General features: G+C 39.9%; 1 protein-coding gene across 2 annotated transcripts in view; it reads right to left on the reverse strand.

Annotated features, from left to right (window-relative positions):
• Positions 1-19,299, reverse strand: part of LOC145664482 (protein snakeskin-like) — a 212,042-nt gene that overhangs the window by 37,707 nt on the left and 155,036 nt on the right. The window lies entirely within an intron of this gene.

Genomic DNA, 19,299 nt, shown 5'->3' on the forward strand with positions numbered 1-19,299 from the left:
ACGGTCCAACATATATGGTGAGAGTCCTGACTACCTCTCAATCCTCCATCGATGCCTTGTTACAAGATGGCGCATACATATTTAAGAAACGTCATAGGGTGGAACCATCCCGAACAAGCCTCCCTCTTCCCATTAGATGTGAAAAGTGCCAGGTGTATAACCAACATATAACGGCTAAGTGTCCAAATGTCGTAAAATGCGGCTACTGTGCTGGCAACCATGATACTAAAGAGTGTCCGAATACGGGAAAACCACCTCTATGCTCGACCTGTTCCAGTGACAAGCACCCAACATATAGTTATAAATGTAAAGGCAAACCAAACCCAACTCCTGACCACCCGGAGATGACGGTACCGCTACGTACCATAGATTCTAACGTGTCTTTGTCACAGTCTATCACCTCTCCTCTTATTGTGGAAAACTTCCTCCGCTACATAACACTCATATTACAAAATATTTTCCCATTCCAACGTCAACTTATACTAGACCATGTTATAGCAGCAGCCTCCGCTATATTTCAAGTTAACTTATATGCTGCATATTCTGGACCATACGTTCATTTCCATATTGCTCCACGAGACACAGCAGTTTAACTCCGTACTTTTGTGTATGAATATGGCTCTTACACTTCTTTTTCTGAACATTCGTTCTTTAGCGCAACATCGAATATTATTTGAGCAGTTACTGTTGGAGGAAAATATCGATTTATTTGTACTAAATGAGACTGCACTCAAACCTGCTACTTATGTCCGATTTCCTCGATATCAATTTCTTCGCTGCGATTACGCAGACAATAACGTACGAGCCCAAGGTGGCGTTGCAATTGGAGTTCGTAATAAACTCACTTATAGATGCAACTCTGTTCCGCAGCATATGCAGTTACCGGAATACCTAGTGACAACAGTTTACGTTCCGCAGCTTATATTAACAGTAGCTACAATATACGTTCGACCAGGTCATATCATTCCTCTTGCCTTCTTCACCTATTTGTTTCATCACTTTAAACATCTTGTTATATTAGCCGACGTTAATATTCACAGTCGCTCTGCCCGTGATAAAGATGAGTTTTTCGATCATGTCACTCTTAATTTAAATGGGCATGCCCATCACTTGCCCAAACATACACGACCAAGCAGTCAGACTACACCCGATGTTGTTATTAGCACTGCCTCTATGGTCGATAAATGCAACATACATGTACTAGATTGTATCGGCAGCGACCATCTTCCGGTGAAAGTCGTTATCAACCATCAGAGACAACAACTATCTGAATTAACTATGAGAACTATCATGTTATACGACAAGGCGAACTGGGATCAGTTTCGTACTGATATAGATATTGCTCTTGCCTCCTTTGTACCACCGACATCAGAGACCGACCTTAATAATACCGTCCATAGCATTAGCACAGCTATCACCAGCAGCGCCAACAAAAACATACCTACATATCGAGGCAAAACATACCAACCTATGCTACCTCCGCAGTACTTGGCTCTCGTCAAAAAGTCTCGCACTTACTTTCGAAAATACGAACAAACACGGAATCCAGAGTATTTGACTCAAGCAAGACGATGGCAAAGGACAGTTCATAACTATATTGTTGCTCATAAACGACTTACCTGGAGCAAAGCATGCAACGAATTGAATACAGAGTCACATCCCACTAAATACTGGAAGAAATTTCATCTTCTAACTGGACAGACAGTTAGTTCATCTTATCCTCTCATACAGGATAATCAATCTTTAGATACAGATAAAGATAAAGCAGACGCTTTAGCCACCCATCTTCAGTCAGTATTTACACCTTCGCCTTGCACACATCAATTCAGCCCTAGAGTTTCTGAAGAGGCAATTGCACAATTACTTCAACCTTCCATCCAGCACACTTTGGAAGCGGATAATCCTTTGACTCGTGAAATCACCTCCGCGGAGATACAGTCCATCATCAAGCGGAAACGTAGTACTGCCCCAGGCTTTGACCAAATAACTTACAGATTACTTAAGGAATGTTCGGTCAATTTTTTCATATTTCTAGCATCGATATATACATTTATGCTTAGAACTGGTTTCTATCCTCTTGATTGGAAGGTATCTAAAGTCTGTATGTTTCTGAAACCCAACAAACCATCGCATTCCGTACAGTCCTATCGTCCAATCCAGTTAACTTCCACGTTAGGTAAAGTCTTTGAAAAAATACTCGTATCTCGTTTACACCCATACATTATGGATCTACAACTTCTACCTCTCCATCAAACTGGATTTCGACCTCATTATAGCATAAATGATCAACTACTTCGTCTAACTACCATTATTACCAATCATTATAATAAGTCTCTTCCGTCATGTCTCGTTTTAATGGATCTGGAAAAAGCTTTTGATCGGATTTGGCATTATGGATTATTTTATAAACTTCTTAAACTGGGTCTTCCTGTTACATACCTCCGAGTCATATTTTCTTTTCTACTCAACCGAATAGCCTATGTCAGCATAAACAACTCATTATCACATCCAGTCTTCCCATACACAGGAGTACCGCAAGGCTCTAGTCTATCTCCTCTTTTGTACATACTCTATGCTTCCGATTTACCATCTCCATCACCGAACACTTATCTCTTTCAATATGCTGATGATACAGCTTTTCTTACACTGGGAAACACAATACAGCAGATTAATACAAACTTACAGACAACGATTACTAGCTTTCTGAATTGGTGTAGTAAATGGAGACTTTCAGTTAATGAAGACAAAACACAATCACTTGTTATTTTACCTCCTAAATGCCGCAGCAAAGTTATAAGAAATCCAAATTTATTACAAATACGTGTGGGAGATCACTTTCTTCAGCCAGCAAAAACTGTCACATACTTAGGAATCATTTTTGACAATAAGTTGCGATGGACACCCCACCTTCAGAAACTTGCTATCAAAGCAAAGAACCGTTTACAACTTCTTCGTCGTCTGGTTGGCCAGACCTGGGGTCTAAATTCCAAATTATTGCTTAACACATACAAAGCATTTATGCGGAGTATACTTACATTTGGACACATAGCCTGGTGTTCAGCGCCTCCGAAATTTTACAATAGGCTTGAAATTCTAGAGAGACATGCCATTCGTCTTGCATTTAGGATCAAACTTCCGTATCATAATACTGACTTGTATGAAAAAATTACCTTTCCTCCGCTTGTTCAACACATAGCACAATTGCGTCATAAGTTCATAGCTACCAGTCTCCATGATCGTAAAGATATCTTTCTTGACACCATATTTACTGATTTACAACAAGAATCTCCATCTAAGTACTGCTATACACCACTCAGTGTTTTGCTTTCCATATACATCCGCACCCTTCCAGCAGATCACCATCATGCCATCTTTTTCCGTCACCAACTCATCCGTCAACATCTCCCGCATCTTTTTCCATCATAGCACTTGTCTCTCTACAACACTAATCTGGGCTTACCCCATGTTTCTCATCAGTCCTGAGACGCCCCAGGACAGAAGATTAATCTGCATTTGTTTGTACTAACATCTATATGTTGTGTTGTGGCGTTACGAGCACCTCACTCATCATCATTTATCCATTTATGCATTTTCTACGTTATTCATTAGTTTCAGTTTTTTTTCCGCACCTTTTGTTATCTTTTTCTATGTGCACCTTTCATTACTAGTTTGGTATTATTGATATATTATTAATGTTATTGTTGTTTAATATCTTTATTTTTTGATTTTTTGTTAGTGTATAATAACAATGATTGTTTCACAGCTCCTTACCCAACTATGAGTTTAATAAAGAATAATTGATGCTCCCACACCCCTGGCCAAGAGAGAGGGCGAAACCCTCTAATGGCCGTTTCTTTACACCCATTGATTCCAAGTTCTTTACCAATTAACAAATGTTGTACTTAAATTGATGTCCATCACCTTCCAAAACAATAAGTAAAGTACTGTTACTACCCACCACTCTAAAAAAAAAAAAAAAAACGCGTTGTGGCAAACTGGCCACCTGGAATCCCTAACCAGGTAAAAAAAAATAGGGTATCCGTAGCTGGCGGAGAAAAATAAGCAAGTCATTTAGTGTATCCATCCCCATTGATTGAATCGCGAACTTCAAAATACGGTTGGATTACTTACCTCTCTGAGGATTAAGGAAACAACCGTCGAATTGGTTTTAAGCCTCCACGGAGGCTAACACACCTAATTGATTTTTACTGTTGACGAACTTGCTATTCTCTTGGGTTAACGATTTGTTTTTGATATTCTCCTCTTCGGAGGCTGATCTCACCTAAACTGGTTGACGTCTTTGGCACCTCTACCGGCTAACGATTAGTAGTTCTTCCTCTTCGGAGGAAAAGCACATTGTCAAATTAAAACTTAGAGCACTGCTCTAAGATCATACTATCTATTTGAAACGCCACTAAACTTATTGTAAGCTGGCGCCATCCCCCACTCTAACAATAAAGATGGCTTCTCAGAAGACATCCGCCAAATCTGAGAAAAAATCGACCAAGATTCCTGCTATTAGGGGCAAAATAATCCGAGCCAAATACAAACCAGAAGACTTTCTTCTGCCCTTGGGCAAGAAGAAGCAAACAACCGTTCCAGGGGAGCTCAAAACAAAACCAAGTACACTTAAGCAATCAAGTGCCTCACAACCGTCTACTTCAAACAAGCCTGAGGATATGGACTTTACAGTAGTGGGAACACTAAAGCGACGTAGGTCTTCATTGGAAAACCTCAACAAGGCAGACTATCCGCCTCTCCCAGTCAGCAACAGGTTTGATGTTTTGTCTTCCACTCAAGCAGATAATGTTGATGCCAGCAATAATACTGCTCCGCCAAAGCAGCCGCCCAGTCATAAACCACCTCCAATTTTCATATACGGCATTACAAATACATATACTTTCATAAAGACCTTGTCACGAGCATTAAAGGAGCCTCCATTAGCACAGCCAAATAAAGAGCGCATTCGAATTCAAGCGTCCAACAAAGATGATTATACCACCATCAAAACCTATTGTGAGCAAACGAAGACTGAGTATGCCACAGGTGTAGCAAAAAATGAACGACCTATTAAGGTAGTTGTCCGAAAACTACCTATTGACACAGATTTGGATGACCTAAAGGAAGAATTCTCCCGACTGGGGTACAAACCAACCAGCGTCCACCAAATGTCTCGTAAAAGCAAGACGGATGACAAGAAAATAATGATGCCACTGTTCTTGGTAGCTCTAGAAAGAACTGCAGCTGTCAAAGAGATATACGCAGTTAATACCTTGCTACATTACAAAGTCGTAATTGAACCATATAAACCTCCTTCAGTGCTGCAATGTTACAGGTGCCAACGCTTGGGGCATTCGCAAGACACCTGCCAATAAGTTTCATTAATATTGGTCACTGGGTACAGGTCCCCGGCCACACAACTAGAGCCCAAAGACTTCGCCATCATAGCTAGCTTAGGGCCAAAAGCCATCTTGGCTGATGATCTTAATGCTAAGCATGGCGAATGGCACTCTATTAAACCTAACAACGCTGGAGACGCCTTACACCAATATATCCTAACGTCCAATTTCATTATCAGTGCTCCACGAGACCCAACTTTCCATCCAAAATTCGGTGGTCAACCTGATGTGCTTGACGTTGCTCTTTGCAAAGATGTATCCTTCACTGTCCATCCCTATGTCATCTCGGATCTAGACTCTGATCATGATCCTGTTATTTTCCACGTTTCACACCGCAGCCTCGCACATACCACCCCTCTCATCAAAAACATAGAAACTGATTGGGATGTATTTAAACAGGAACTAAACAATATGATCGATCTACAAGATAGACCAGCCACCATTGAGGACATCGAACAAGCGGTTTCTCACATCACTTTAGCACTTCGTACTGCAGAGGCAAAACGGTCAATGCGACAGTTTTCATCTACAACTGTATATTAAACTGAAACGCTGGGCTAGGCGTCGATGGCAGCACACACTACATCCAGCATATAAGACACTATGGAACAAACTGCGTGCAAAGCTCAAGATGCTGACTAAGCGACAAAACCAACAATACTGGGAAGACACTTTTCGCAATGTTACAGTAAATGATCGCAAAATCTGGACGTACTCCAAAGCATTCCAACGTACTACAAACGCTTCAAACGCTATAGTCATACAAGGACCTCAAGGACTGACTCAGGACCCTCAGTCGCAAGCGGATATTTTCGCCGACTCTTTGGAAGATCAGTTCCAGCCCAATAGAGCAATTCTCGATCCTTATTTCCACCAGCACATCCGAACAACATTATATACCATAAGTAAACAAAACCCTACAGATGATATCACTTTAGTAACACCTCGGGAAATAGAAAGACATATCAAACGTCTGCCGGCAAGGACAGCATCTGGGCCTGATGGGATTAGAACTGAGATACTGAAACACCCAACAAAAAAATTATTGGTCTTCTTAACCTATTTATTTAATGCCATCCTTCAACTATGCTACTTCCCAAAGACCTGGAAGGAAGCTCGCATCATCACCATACCCAAACCTGGAAAAAATCCGTTGCACCCGGATCAGTCTCTATAGACCGATCAGAACTATAGACCGATCAGTCTCCTGTCACACTTAAGTAAATTATTTGAACGTGTGTTACTCTGGAGGCTGAGACAGCATGTAGTCAATAATGATCTCATACCATCTCATCAGTTTGGGTTTCGAGCACAACATAGTACTACTACGCAACTCGTACGCGTATTGGATCACTTAACAGTGGCATTCAACAGAAAACAACACACACTTGGAGTATATCTGGATGTCTCAAAAGCATTTGATAAGGTATGGTTAGTAGGGCTATTATATAAACTCTACACCCAAGGTCTTCCAGATCGTCTTCTGCATTTACTTCGTTCTTACCTCATTGGCAGAAAATTTCATGTGTCTGTTGACGGTGTCAAATCATCATCTAGGACTATCAAAGCAGGTGTTCCACAGGGCGGTGTCCTTTCACCGCTTTTGTATACTCTGTATACAGCAGATCTTCCGACACTACCACATAGTTTTCTCGCAACGTACGCCGATGATACTGCCTTTTTCACGACCAGTAGCTCCCTTGCACAATGCTACATCTATATGCAACGTCAACTAACAAGATTTCAAGAATGGGCAAGACGTTGGAGGATTAAAGTAAATGCAGACAAAAGTTGTGCTGTCATCCACAGTAGAAGACGCGTCCGCGCCCCTCGACATCTTATCTATGAGAACGCACACATTCCTCACGCCACCCACGCCAAATACTTGGGAGTGACTTTAGACCGTGCGCTAACGTTCGCCACACACATCAGTGACATAAAGCAAAGAGCTTTACGTAAAATCTCAGCGTTATATCCCATCTTTCGCTGCAGTTCACTTTCTCATGAGGTCCGTGTTCACATACTTAAGATGATAATCCTGTCCACTCTTTCATATGCATGCCCTGCCTGGCAACACGCTTCATACAGTCATCTTCAAACACTTGAAAGTGTGCAAACTAGAGCTGGTCGCATAATCACTGGTCACGACAGATATACACCAAACAGACAGATTCTGGAAGATTTAGAGCTCCCTACTGTTAGAGAACTACTGCGACATCTCCACAGTAAGTTCTGGCGTACTTTACCCAGACACATTAATCCAGCAATAGCAAACATCGGCACCGAATTCGCTCTACGAAATGTCCATCGCACGCCACGCATTTAATATCTTCCTAGCGTACGTACGAATGTCATCATCAGCTACTCTGCGACAGTTGCCGATGTAGCCTATCACACCGAACAAAACAATAGTACTATCCACCCAACCACCTGCACCTGTTGTATATATCTATTCTACCATCTAACTCATGGAGTCAGGGGCTTCGGCCCGATACTCTACTCACAACTCCAAAATTACCGTCACCGTCACCGTGACCGTTGTGGCATCCTTTCCCAGAGCTTAGCTTTGCTCTGCTCTGAAGCGCCACTAGAGCATAGTGACGAGTTTTGCCATCTCCTATCCACAATCCTGGTCACTGAAGCTTGGCATCTGTGTGTATCGGTTGAGAGACTGATCTAGCCCAACTCATCAGATACCTACGCAGGTTGATAGCCACTTTGGCCCACCTAGACCACTATCCAAACGGGTGGTCTTCTTCAAACCTGTAACATAGACGACCTTCGCTATGGCTTCTGGACAAGGCACTGGTCATACTGGACTATCTCCTGTTGTTGCTTAGGGACCTTCTCTGACGGCGGCAAAGATCGACAAACGAAAAACCCGCCAAGAGTCAGAACCGAGCAGTCCAACGGCTCACTCAACGACAGCTGCTACCTTTCCTGCTGCACTCCAGATGACACCACCCACCAAACGTCATCATACACTGAGTGAGTCCTCGTCTGTGTCTAGCAATATGGATGTCGAGATTCCAGGAAAATCATCTAAACCAGTAGTCCATTCTTTTCTTCTTACCAACTACTACGTTAAGTACCATGATTTAAAGCAGATTTACTTACGTCTACTAAAGTACGTGCCACGATCGGATGTCAAGCAGCTAATACCTACCAAGAACGGTATTATCATCCGATCGACAGATCCTAACATGGCAACCACTCTCCCTAACACCTACTCATTCGAGATCTTTGGCACCTCGGCAAATCTTCAAAAGCTTTCATCAAACCAGGCGAAGCAGCCTCCAGCTCTCTCTGTTGTAATACGAGGAGTAGATCCCCAGTTCACGGATGCCGAAGTCGCTGATGAACTTAAGCTGGAGGGTCATTCAATCCTAAAATGCCTTCGCATAAAGAACGCATCCGGACCCACTTATGTGGTCCGAGTTCTCACAAACAGTCAAGAGACCGTGGATGACTTTCTCAGCAATGGTGCTTACATATACCTGAAAAGACATCGGGTGGAACCGTCTCACCCACCTCCGCCACTTCCTGTCCGTTGTGAGCGATGTCAAGCTTATAACTCAAATCACACTAACGACTGCAGGAACCCTTTCAAATGCGGGTACTGTGCAGGTCCCCATTCCACCAAGTCTTGTCTCAATGTCAGTAATCCACCGCAATGCTCGACCTGCCCAGATCAGCATCCTACGTACAGCTATAAATGTAAGGCCAAACCCGCTGCAGAGATGCTAAAACCTACCTATCCGCACCGGTGCGGGCTCACTGTACCTATCCGCATTCATAACACAGATTCTACTACTCCGCCTCCTAGTTCTGCACAACAACCGATCATCATCGATAAATTTCTGTCATTTCTCACTGTAACCTTGCAGAACGTACATCCATTTCTTCGTCAACATATCTTCCAACAAGTACAACTCGCTGCTAAAACTATCCTGCATGTCAACTTCACTGGCACTTACTCCAACAACTACGCTCATTTTCATTCAAAACAAGCCTTTGTTTGAGCAGCTACTTCTGGAGGAACACGTTCATTGTTTTCTTCTCAGCGAAACGTTTCTCACTCCTAAAATCTTATGCAAACTCTCACCCTATCACATTCTTCGACACGATAATACCATTCCCACCCGCCGTGCTAACGGTGGCGTAGCTATTGGTTTTCCGCACTGTATTTCACATAGAGTACACGTTACTGGCGGTACAGCTCTGCCTGAACATCTTATCGCTACTTTATATTTCAAACAATGCTACGTCACTGTTGCTACCATCTATATACGACCAGGCCATCCTATTCCTCTAAGTTTCTTTCAATATATTTCTGACAATTTCCGGACCTACATCATAATGGCCGACATTAATTACCATAGCCGCTCAGATAATCAAAAACGCACTTTTTGCCATTATATTCAGACTCAAACGACGGGATTTATTCATCCCATTCCTAAACCAACTCGACCGGCATCGAATACAACTCCCGATATAGTCATAACATCACCCAATATTCTCTCCAAGCTCACTCTTTCTGTGCTTGATCCGGTTGGGAGGGATCATATCCCAATTAAAGCTACTCTTCAACATCCCGGTACACCCCAACCCGCTCCGCCTACAACTCTCCGCATAGTGGTTCGTTTCGACCGTGCCCGTTGGCCTAACTATAGGGAATACCTTTCCAACAGGTTAACACCTTTATCCGCTCCAACTTCAGACCCTGAACTATACGACACTATTGATGGAATCACTGATAGTATTCATCAGGCGTCCTTGCAGTATATCCCTCAGACTACAATTGATCCCTATAGACCAAAACTACCGCCACAATACTTACCTTTAATACGTCGTTCCCGCCAACTTTATCGAGATCTCACTCGCACGGGCAATCTGGAATCGCTTCGTCAACATCGTCAATACCAAAGGGCAGTGCATAATTATCTCGTGGCATACAAAACCAGAAGCTCGATAAAAACCTGCAATACCCTCTCTGATACAGCACATCCAACTAAGTACTGGAAACGCTTTCATCAGCTCACCGGTAACACCACTCGCCCTTCATATCCACTCATCCTCAATGATACGCCATTACACTCTGACGTGGACAAAGCCAATGCCTTCGCTGACCAACTTCAAGGTGTCTTCACGCCTCTTGGACCTGCCCTCTCAGCTCGCACTCATCCTACTGACCGGCTCAATCTCAACTCACCATCACTCCAACCTCATGTTGATCATCTTCTACCCGACAATTCACCATGGACAGCTCCTTTTACCGTCACCGAAATTACTACCACCGTCGCTCGTAGACGCACCACCGCTCCCGGGCTAGATTCTATTACGTATCGCCATATCAAAGAAGAGCGATACATCCTCCATTATTTTCTGTCTCTCATCTTCACATTCATCCTCCGTACTGGTTTCATCCCCAACGACTGGAAAACATTAAAAACTTTAATGTTTCTGAAACCGAACAAACCAGCTTCATCTGTGTCTTCTTATCGCCCAATTCAACTCACCCTTGTTTTCAGTAAGATACTCGAACGGATACTTGTTTCTCGCCTACACAGCCATCTCGCTGATCACAACCCCATTCCCTTTCATCAGGCCGGATTCCGTCCGAATTACAGCATTAATGATCAACCACTCCGCCTGACCACGTACATCACTGCTCAGTTTAATCAATCTAAGCCTTCCTATCTTGTCCTTTTCGATTTAGAAAAGGCTTTCGATAAAGTTTGGCATCTTGGCCTTCTCTATAAACTATTTTCTTTTCGACTGCCAATGTGTTATATTCGCTTCATTTACCATTTTCTCTCAAGTCGCCTCACCTACGTTTCCATTAATAATGTTCACTCTCACTCTGTATTTATCCATTCTGATGTTCCTCAAGGCTCTGCTCTGTCCCCGCTTCTTTACTTACTCTATGTAGCTGACTTCCCTACTCTCCCTCCAAATGTCAGCCTTTTTCAATATGCGGATGATACGGCTTTTCTGGCGACGGCAGGAACACATTTTCCGTTATTATTATTATTATTAATTATAATAATAATAATTATTATTACTGAAGTGTTGTTAATTTAGTGGTTCACCCTCTTCCACCCAGCTCCCGGCTAGTGGGCATTGTGCTGAATAAACACCGTGTGTGTAGTTTTCTCCCGATTTCGCTTCCTCCCAGTTTCTTTATTTCAATATTTCTTTCATTCTCATCATGGACTTCTTCTGTAGCTTAGCCGGCATAACCATTACTTAAAAACAAACTTTTGTATGGCTCTTCTGAGTTCAGCATCCCTACTTTCTACATGAAATTGGCCTGGAAACTTTCCATTTAACATTTAGCTAGTTGTAGGGACGTATGCAGAGGGTATGTCCTGATGCTCCTTACAATTGTCTCCAATCCCGACTATTTTCTAACTTTTGCCTACGCTAGGGGCGATTTTGCAGATTTTAATATAATCTGTCCTCATACAGAATTTGTCTTCTATATTATTATTATTATTATTATTATTATTATTATTATTATTATTATTATTATTATTATTATTATTACTGAATATTTGAGGCCGAAATATTACGCCCTACACCAATGCAAATAAGCATACTGAAGTTAAGAAAAATCAAAAGAAGTTTTTTGGACCCTCCATAAGGATGAATTGCCTTATAAGAGATACTTTGGAAGGAAAAGAGGGGGGGGAAAGTGTCAGCTACTGGACAATATGAAAATCGAACCTTCAATTGCCTTAACAGAAACTAAGTAGGATTTGTCTTCATCATGATACATAGTGACGCCCTTTCTTTGGGTAAATGACATTGGATTATGTTTGCGTTATATTGATATTTTAACACAATATATATACAAAAAATAGTTCGTATTTACCAATTTTGGTTGAACGAATATATGGAACGTGTTTGACAATGACGAACGGAAATATTATTATTACTTTTAGTAAGAGTGGAAGAAGGTAGAAACAAGTCCACAAAGTCGTTTCAGACAAATTTATGACTTATACTAGACCTTAATGATAACCGTTTCGTATTCATGAGTTGTTTGCGAAACACGCCAAGTTTTCAGACAGTAGGAATCGGGACTGTAGACTGTGACGTCATGTTAGTTTTCCCCTTTTGTGGTTTCCTTTACAGCCTACACACACACCTGGTTTACGGAGCATTTTGTGGCACATGAGCAGAAGTGTTCCAACTCAAGTTGGAGTACAAGTTCCGGTTCCAAATACACAACACCGGAGAGGCTGCACCCGACTACAAACATAGACTTTTTGAGATTTCGCAAGAACGGCTACGGCACACCAGCAACAGACTACGCAACACATATTCCAAGTCCTAGTCTAGAAAGGTTATGACCACATGCAGAAATGCAGAATTGTCCCATTTCGGGATTACTGCAGAGTCCCTGACGAAGTACAGGGTGGGTACAAAGTACCTTTCAACAGACCAGTCCGTGCTAATTGGAAGACACGGTAGCTCAGTGATAGAGTGTTTACCTTTGGTGCGTGGATCCTTGGAACTAATCTTAACCAAGTAAGTTTGTGGTGGACAACATTGTGTCCTGTCGTTTCCTCCCAATTTCTCATTCCACCAAATCTTCCATTATTGCTCTCCCTTAATCTAAAAGGTATAATTTTGAGCCGTTAAACTAAAAAATTGAAATGCGATGTCAGAGATTCAATTATTACGTGTAGTTTTCGAAAAATTTCATGGTGGTAAGAATATGTTTTTCTTTGTTTCAAAACTAACAGCAGCCTCTTTCGTCTCTACCTCTTTTTCCTACCACCATAAATTTCTCACAATAGAAGAGTCTTCCTGTTTGTTTGGTGCACTCATCGCTGCATTGCGCATTGTGAATTGCTACCAGCTGATTAAAGCATTAATATAAAACTCTGGAACAAAACCTCCTGTTACAGGACACGGTATGCTCACGTGGTTAGTAGTTTGTCACTATGTAACCGGCGTTTTCTTCACGGGCAATTGACAAACGCAAGTGGCGTTGGCAAGGCTAATTTCGGCGACATTTTGAAATCAAATTTAGTAACGTTTTTTATTTTTTATTTTACGAGCTTGCTGTAAGAAGCTCAATTAGTAGAATGTTTTTAAAATGAACAAAAAAGAAATACTTTTAAACATTTAATTCTTAGCTTGGGAAAACATTAAAAGCAGCCGTTGCAGCTACATATCTTGCTTGAGATAAGTATACGCACTGTTTTCAATTTTGGTATAACGTTGGCACATAGAATATGTAAAAAGTGGTCAGCTCGAGGTCAATGTGGAGAACCTTTTGGAATTTTATTTTCAAATTCGCTGTTAAATTGGTACGAAAATAATTTCTGGGGGACACTAATTTTGGCGGAATTTTGGAATCAAAGGTAGTAAGTTTTCTCTTTTACGAGCTTGTAGTGAGAAGTTCAATTAGTTCATTAATTTTAAAAATAAAAAGTATTTTTAAATGTTTAATTTTTAGCTGGCGAAAATATTAAAAAGTCACATGAAACAAAGTGATTGCAGCATATTCCTTTAGACAGGTACACTCATTGTTTTTATCTTTGGTATTACGCTGGCACATAACATGTAAAAATGGTCAGCTCGGCGACAAATATAACTCGGGACTAATTTCGGTGCCATTTTGGAACCAATTTAGTAACTATTTTTTGTTCTTTTTACGATATTGAGCTTGGGGAACTGTCCTCTGACCAGGTTCACCTTCCCAACGCTACCTGTAAGGCTAATTCTGACTCTGCGGTTGTCAATTGCAATTTTGAAATTCCATTTTGACCTCGAACTGACCACTTTTGTACATCATCTATATGCTGACCCGAAAACTAAATATGTCAAATGGTTCCCCACTTTGACCTCCAGCTGACCATTTCAGTACATAAACTACGTGCGGACCTAGTATTAAAGCTAAAATTAGATTTTATATATGTGGAACGGTTCACAAAATATACGGACCTCGAGTTATATGCAATCAAATATTTCACCTTTGTTTGACCTCAAGTTAACCACTTGGAACATCGATATGTCACCTAAGACATTAAAAATGGTTCCCATCAGCATCAACGACCTTCTGTCAACTTTCTGGAAGGCCATGAATTCCATCGCCAAAAAAGTATTTGAACTTGCGTTTCCAAGGAACTGGCGCAATGTCCGTGGAGTATGGGAGATGCTATTTTGTTTCCTCGTGTGGATTAGCGTTGTCCCGTAACAGGAGGACTGGCTCTAGAGTTTTGTATTAATGTTAGAAAATACGGTGATAGGAAAAACAGGGAAAGGTTTGTTGTAAGGGACTTTGTACCCACCCTGAACTTCGTCAGGGACGCTGCAGTAATCTCAAAATGTGGTAGTTTTAAACTGCAGAATGAGGGTATGCTCCGCGATGCACTCAAAAACTACCCATAAGAATCATATCATTTTGTTGAGCTCCATGAAATTGCTTAAATCGAAATTTTGAATGTCCTTGGATGTGCTGAATAGAAAAAGATCTACAACATAGCACAAATTGCAGTTCTCCAGTTGTAACAGAAAACCCGTCTCTAGGTGGAAAAAGTTTGCGGCCACGGCTATATAATTTGTTATGTTAAATAAGAATTGCAAGAATATGGCATAGTATTATAAATATCTCCACATGTAAGAGATTAAAATGTAATTTTTGCTATGTTACATAGGGGTTCAAAGGTGTAAAATTAGGTCATTCTCTTTTATTAGCTCTGCAGTGTTACATAGGGTTAAAAATGTGCTAGTAGCTTTTAGTAATAGTCTGTTATAATTTTTTGTTATGTTAAATATGTTCACAGTCTGTTCGTGTGTAATTGGAACCGGCATTGGTTCCAAGCTTCCAAGTGCTCTATACACAATGTGTGTGTGTGTGCAATTTTTAAGTTTTATCCCAGAAATATGCGAAATAGGCTAAATAAGGCGGTAATAATGAAAAAGTGGAAATGAAATCCACGCACACCCACAGCGAGTTAAGGTGTAATTGAAACCAGAACTGGTACTGGAACCGGAGTCGGAATTGGTACCGGAATCGGAATTGGGTGTGAACAACTGAGATACCGCTCTGCCCCGGACTTTGGCATTATTATTTAATTTCTGCTCTCTTATATTAAATAAGGGTGTCATAGTCTCTGTTTCCACACCAAAACAAATGATCGTAAAAGAGTGAACAACATTGTATATTATTTAAGGTCATAGTATTTTATAAAGACTAAAAAACTCGACCGCTGATATCTTACTCGTTCCATGTGCGTAGTCTGCTGCTCCTCCTGTGTGTTATCGGAACCGGAATTGGAACACGAGTCGAAATTGGAACTGTACTTTCTCTACTAAATTGGAACTTTAATTTTACTGCGCATGCGCTATTAAGTGCTCCCTAAACTCTGTGTGTGTGTGTGTTGGTCTCTGCTTCAGTATTTTCGTCCTAAAAGAGTGAACGAGTAAAACGGATGTACTTTGTATGTTACTTAGATGCCGCTTCTGCATTTCTGCATGTTGTCACAGACTTTCTAGACTGGGAGTGTTATTATTTCTATCCCTCTCTAGTGTTGCGAAATATGTCATAGGTTTCTGCATGTTATCATAGCGGCTGTTGCTACTATGTTCAACTACAATCGGAAGTGGGAGTTGGAACTACAATTTTGCTGCGCATGCGTGTAATTTCTACTATATTGGAACTGCGCATCCGCCACCAAGTGCTCCGTAAACCGTGTGTCCGTTTGTGAGTGAGTGAGCGAAAATGGAATTTTTAAGTTTTACGTCCCACGAATATGCCGGATAAGCTAAAGAAGACGACAATCGAAGCGAGAGCGAACCACTGAGAAACCGCAGCTGTTATTTTTATATCTCTGCTCGAATATGTTCCCATAGTCTTTTTAACATCAAAATACGAGTAATACGGGTAGCCATTGTATGTAATTTACGGAATCAAAAAGTGGTCGTAAAAGTTTATAAAAACTAAAATTGACATAAAAGTTCGTATGCAGCATAAACCATAAGGCCCAGGTAAAAGCAAAGATGATATTTGTATTTAACATGTCGGACAACATCTACTTACCGAGTTCCATCCAAATCGGTTAAAATTGTCATAAAAAGAACGTATCCCACATAAACTATAAGATTTAGGTAAAAAAAATAATAAATATGGTAATCGTAATCAGCATGTCAGGAAACCCCCATATACCGAGTTTCATCCAAATTGGTTAAAATTGTCATAAAAAGAGTGTATCCCATATAAACTAAATGACTTAGGTAAAAATAAATACTAAAATTATTGAAATTTTTGAAGAAATATTTATTTGAGGTCAAGAAATATTTTGATACGATATAAGTAAACTTAAAGATGAACACGGGTCAAAATTATTATTTCGTTTTGAAACTTCAAACACTTCACTTTAAACGAAAGTGATTTCTGAAAGTATTGGTGATAGTTTTTACATTAAATTAATTTCAGATGCTAGTGCAGATGTATATCCTACAAATAGCACATCACATTTTATTAACCAATCAAAAAATAACATTCGATTATCAGAATCCGATTGGCATGTCTGATTAAATGAAGTACACATTCCACTAACATGTTATAATGTTACCGAATGTGAAAATGTTATATGGTGCAAATTTAAAAATGTAGTTCCTATGAAAACTAAAATTATTGTTGGATATTATCCATCCATTCATAATTTAGAAGAATTAAACGCAATATCAAGTTTTAAAGATTTAGTTTTTCAAATGTTGTACATGTTGAATGTGATGAACGTGTAGAATCAGTTACATTGTCGCCTACAATTAGGTTTTTCTGAAAAATCAGATCTTGTTACAGAATCTCACTAATTCAAACAACCATACGTAGATATCGGATATGCACATTAAATTTTCATTTATACAGATACGATACAATATCAATATTTAGGTGATACAAAAGCACCATTATTACGTATAGCAACAATGTATGATATTAAATACGGAAAAGTTCAAACAATTATCTTTGAAGATATTCATTATATGCCACTTGCAAAATTTTGTTTTAACGCTATCGAAATACTATTAAAATATCATGCAAGGCGAAATTTGCAATTTCATTCTGGGACACTGACCGTAACATTACATTTTAAACGCTCTCCTGCATCTTCTAAATAATAATAATAATAATAATAATAATAATAATAATAATAATAATAATAATAATAATGAAGATGAGAACAAGACGTGTTACTATCGTGGATGTGGAATACCATATTTTTCAGGACCTATGTATCAAAGGGAACATGGGATAGCTACTTTCTTTAAAGAGTTATTTCGCTTTGCTTTACCATTGCTTAAACAAGGTTCAAAAACTGTAGGGCGTCAGGCATTACAAACGTGTATACAAGTTGCAAGTGATGTATTACAAAATCGTCCATTTAAAGAATCTGTTCGTGAGCGTGGAAAAGAAGCTAGTGATAGTTTAAAGACAGAAGCCATTAAAAAGTTGGACGGTTAGTAACTGGTAGCGGCAAGAGACGGTCACGCAAGAGGAAGGCACCTGCAATTGTAAAGTTTGGACCACCAACAAAAAGTATACATATAAACGACATCTTTTCATAATGGCGCTCCTAAATTCAAATAGTTCTGAATGTCGTACCAATTAATTTGATTTCTTTCCTATACCAAAGATACAAACAGCTATTGAAGCAACTACAAATGCTGAATATTGTCCTATTTCTACATTAGCCTCAGAAGGACCTATTGAATTTGTTATTCCTGAAGAAACAGGGGAATTTATTCATCCTACATATTTATATCTTTATGTACGTTTTAAAATTACAAAAGCTGATCGTACAACTTTAACTCAACATCATGGGCGGCGATTAGGGGGGGCAAAGGGGGCAGTTGCCCCCGCACTTTTCTGAAATGGCCTATTAATGTATGTAGTTTCAACCAGGGAAATATGTATATTAACATTGATATACAAATATTCATATCATGTCTTGCCCCCCCACTTTTAACGTCCAATCGCCGCCACTGCTCAACATGATACTGTTGTATCAGTAAATAATTTCCTACATTCATTATTTAGTGAAATTGATATTTCCTTAAATGATAAATTAATTAGTTCTTCATCAGGATTTTACCTTTATCGTGCATACATTGAAACATTATTAAATTATTTTTATGATGTTTCTCAAACGCATTTAGCATCTGCCATGTGTCATATAGATATTGCAAAACATTTTAATAAATTAAATTATAAAAAAGCTGGTTTTCAAAGCGTGCTAAAGTAAATCTTTTGAAATGCACGGAAGTCTTCATACTGATATTGTTAGTTAGATCGTATGCTTCCCAACAAAGCAAGTTTACGTGTAAAATTACACCGTAGTAAAGATAATTTTTGCTTAATGTCATCTGAAAATACATGTTATAAAGTTGCACTTGAGGAAGTTATTATTCATGTACGACATATTGATGCAGCTGCAGGTTCAGCCATGCAATTAAATACGCGAATGGTTTCGGAAACGGCCAAGTTACCACGACAAGAGTGGAGACAAGATCATATACTATACCTGCACAAGTAAAGTCTTACAACATTGATAATCTCTTGTTGGGTAATGTTCCTAAAGGTCTGGTTACTGGTTTCATCTCCAACACAGCCTTTAATGGGAAATCAAATCTTAATCCCTGTGAATTTCGAAACTTTAACGTTAACAAACTCAATTACAAATCTGTTCAAAATCATTTCCTCCCATCCCCCTTAGCTTCGACTTAGTAACGATTTATACCTTCTGACTTACTATACTTTGATTTCAGATACAGTTATATATTATCAAAATTATACACATGCTGTTACTCTTGATGAATATCCGAACGGATATGCTCTGTATGCTTTTATTCTATCTCCAACTGGAACTTGAGGAGAAAA

Source organism: Thermobia domestica, chromosome 11, assembly GCF_964235325.1.
Source record: "Thermobia domestica chromosome 11, izTheDome1.hap1.1, whole genome shotgun sequence".
NCBI classification, from domain to species: Eukaryota; Metazoa; Arthropoda; class Insecta; order Zygentoma; family Lepismatidae; genus Thermobia; species Thermobia domestica.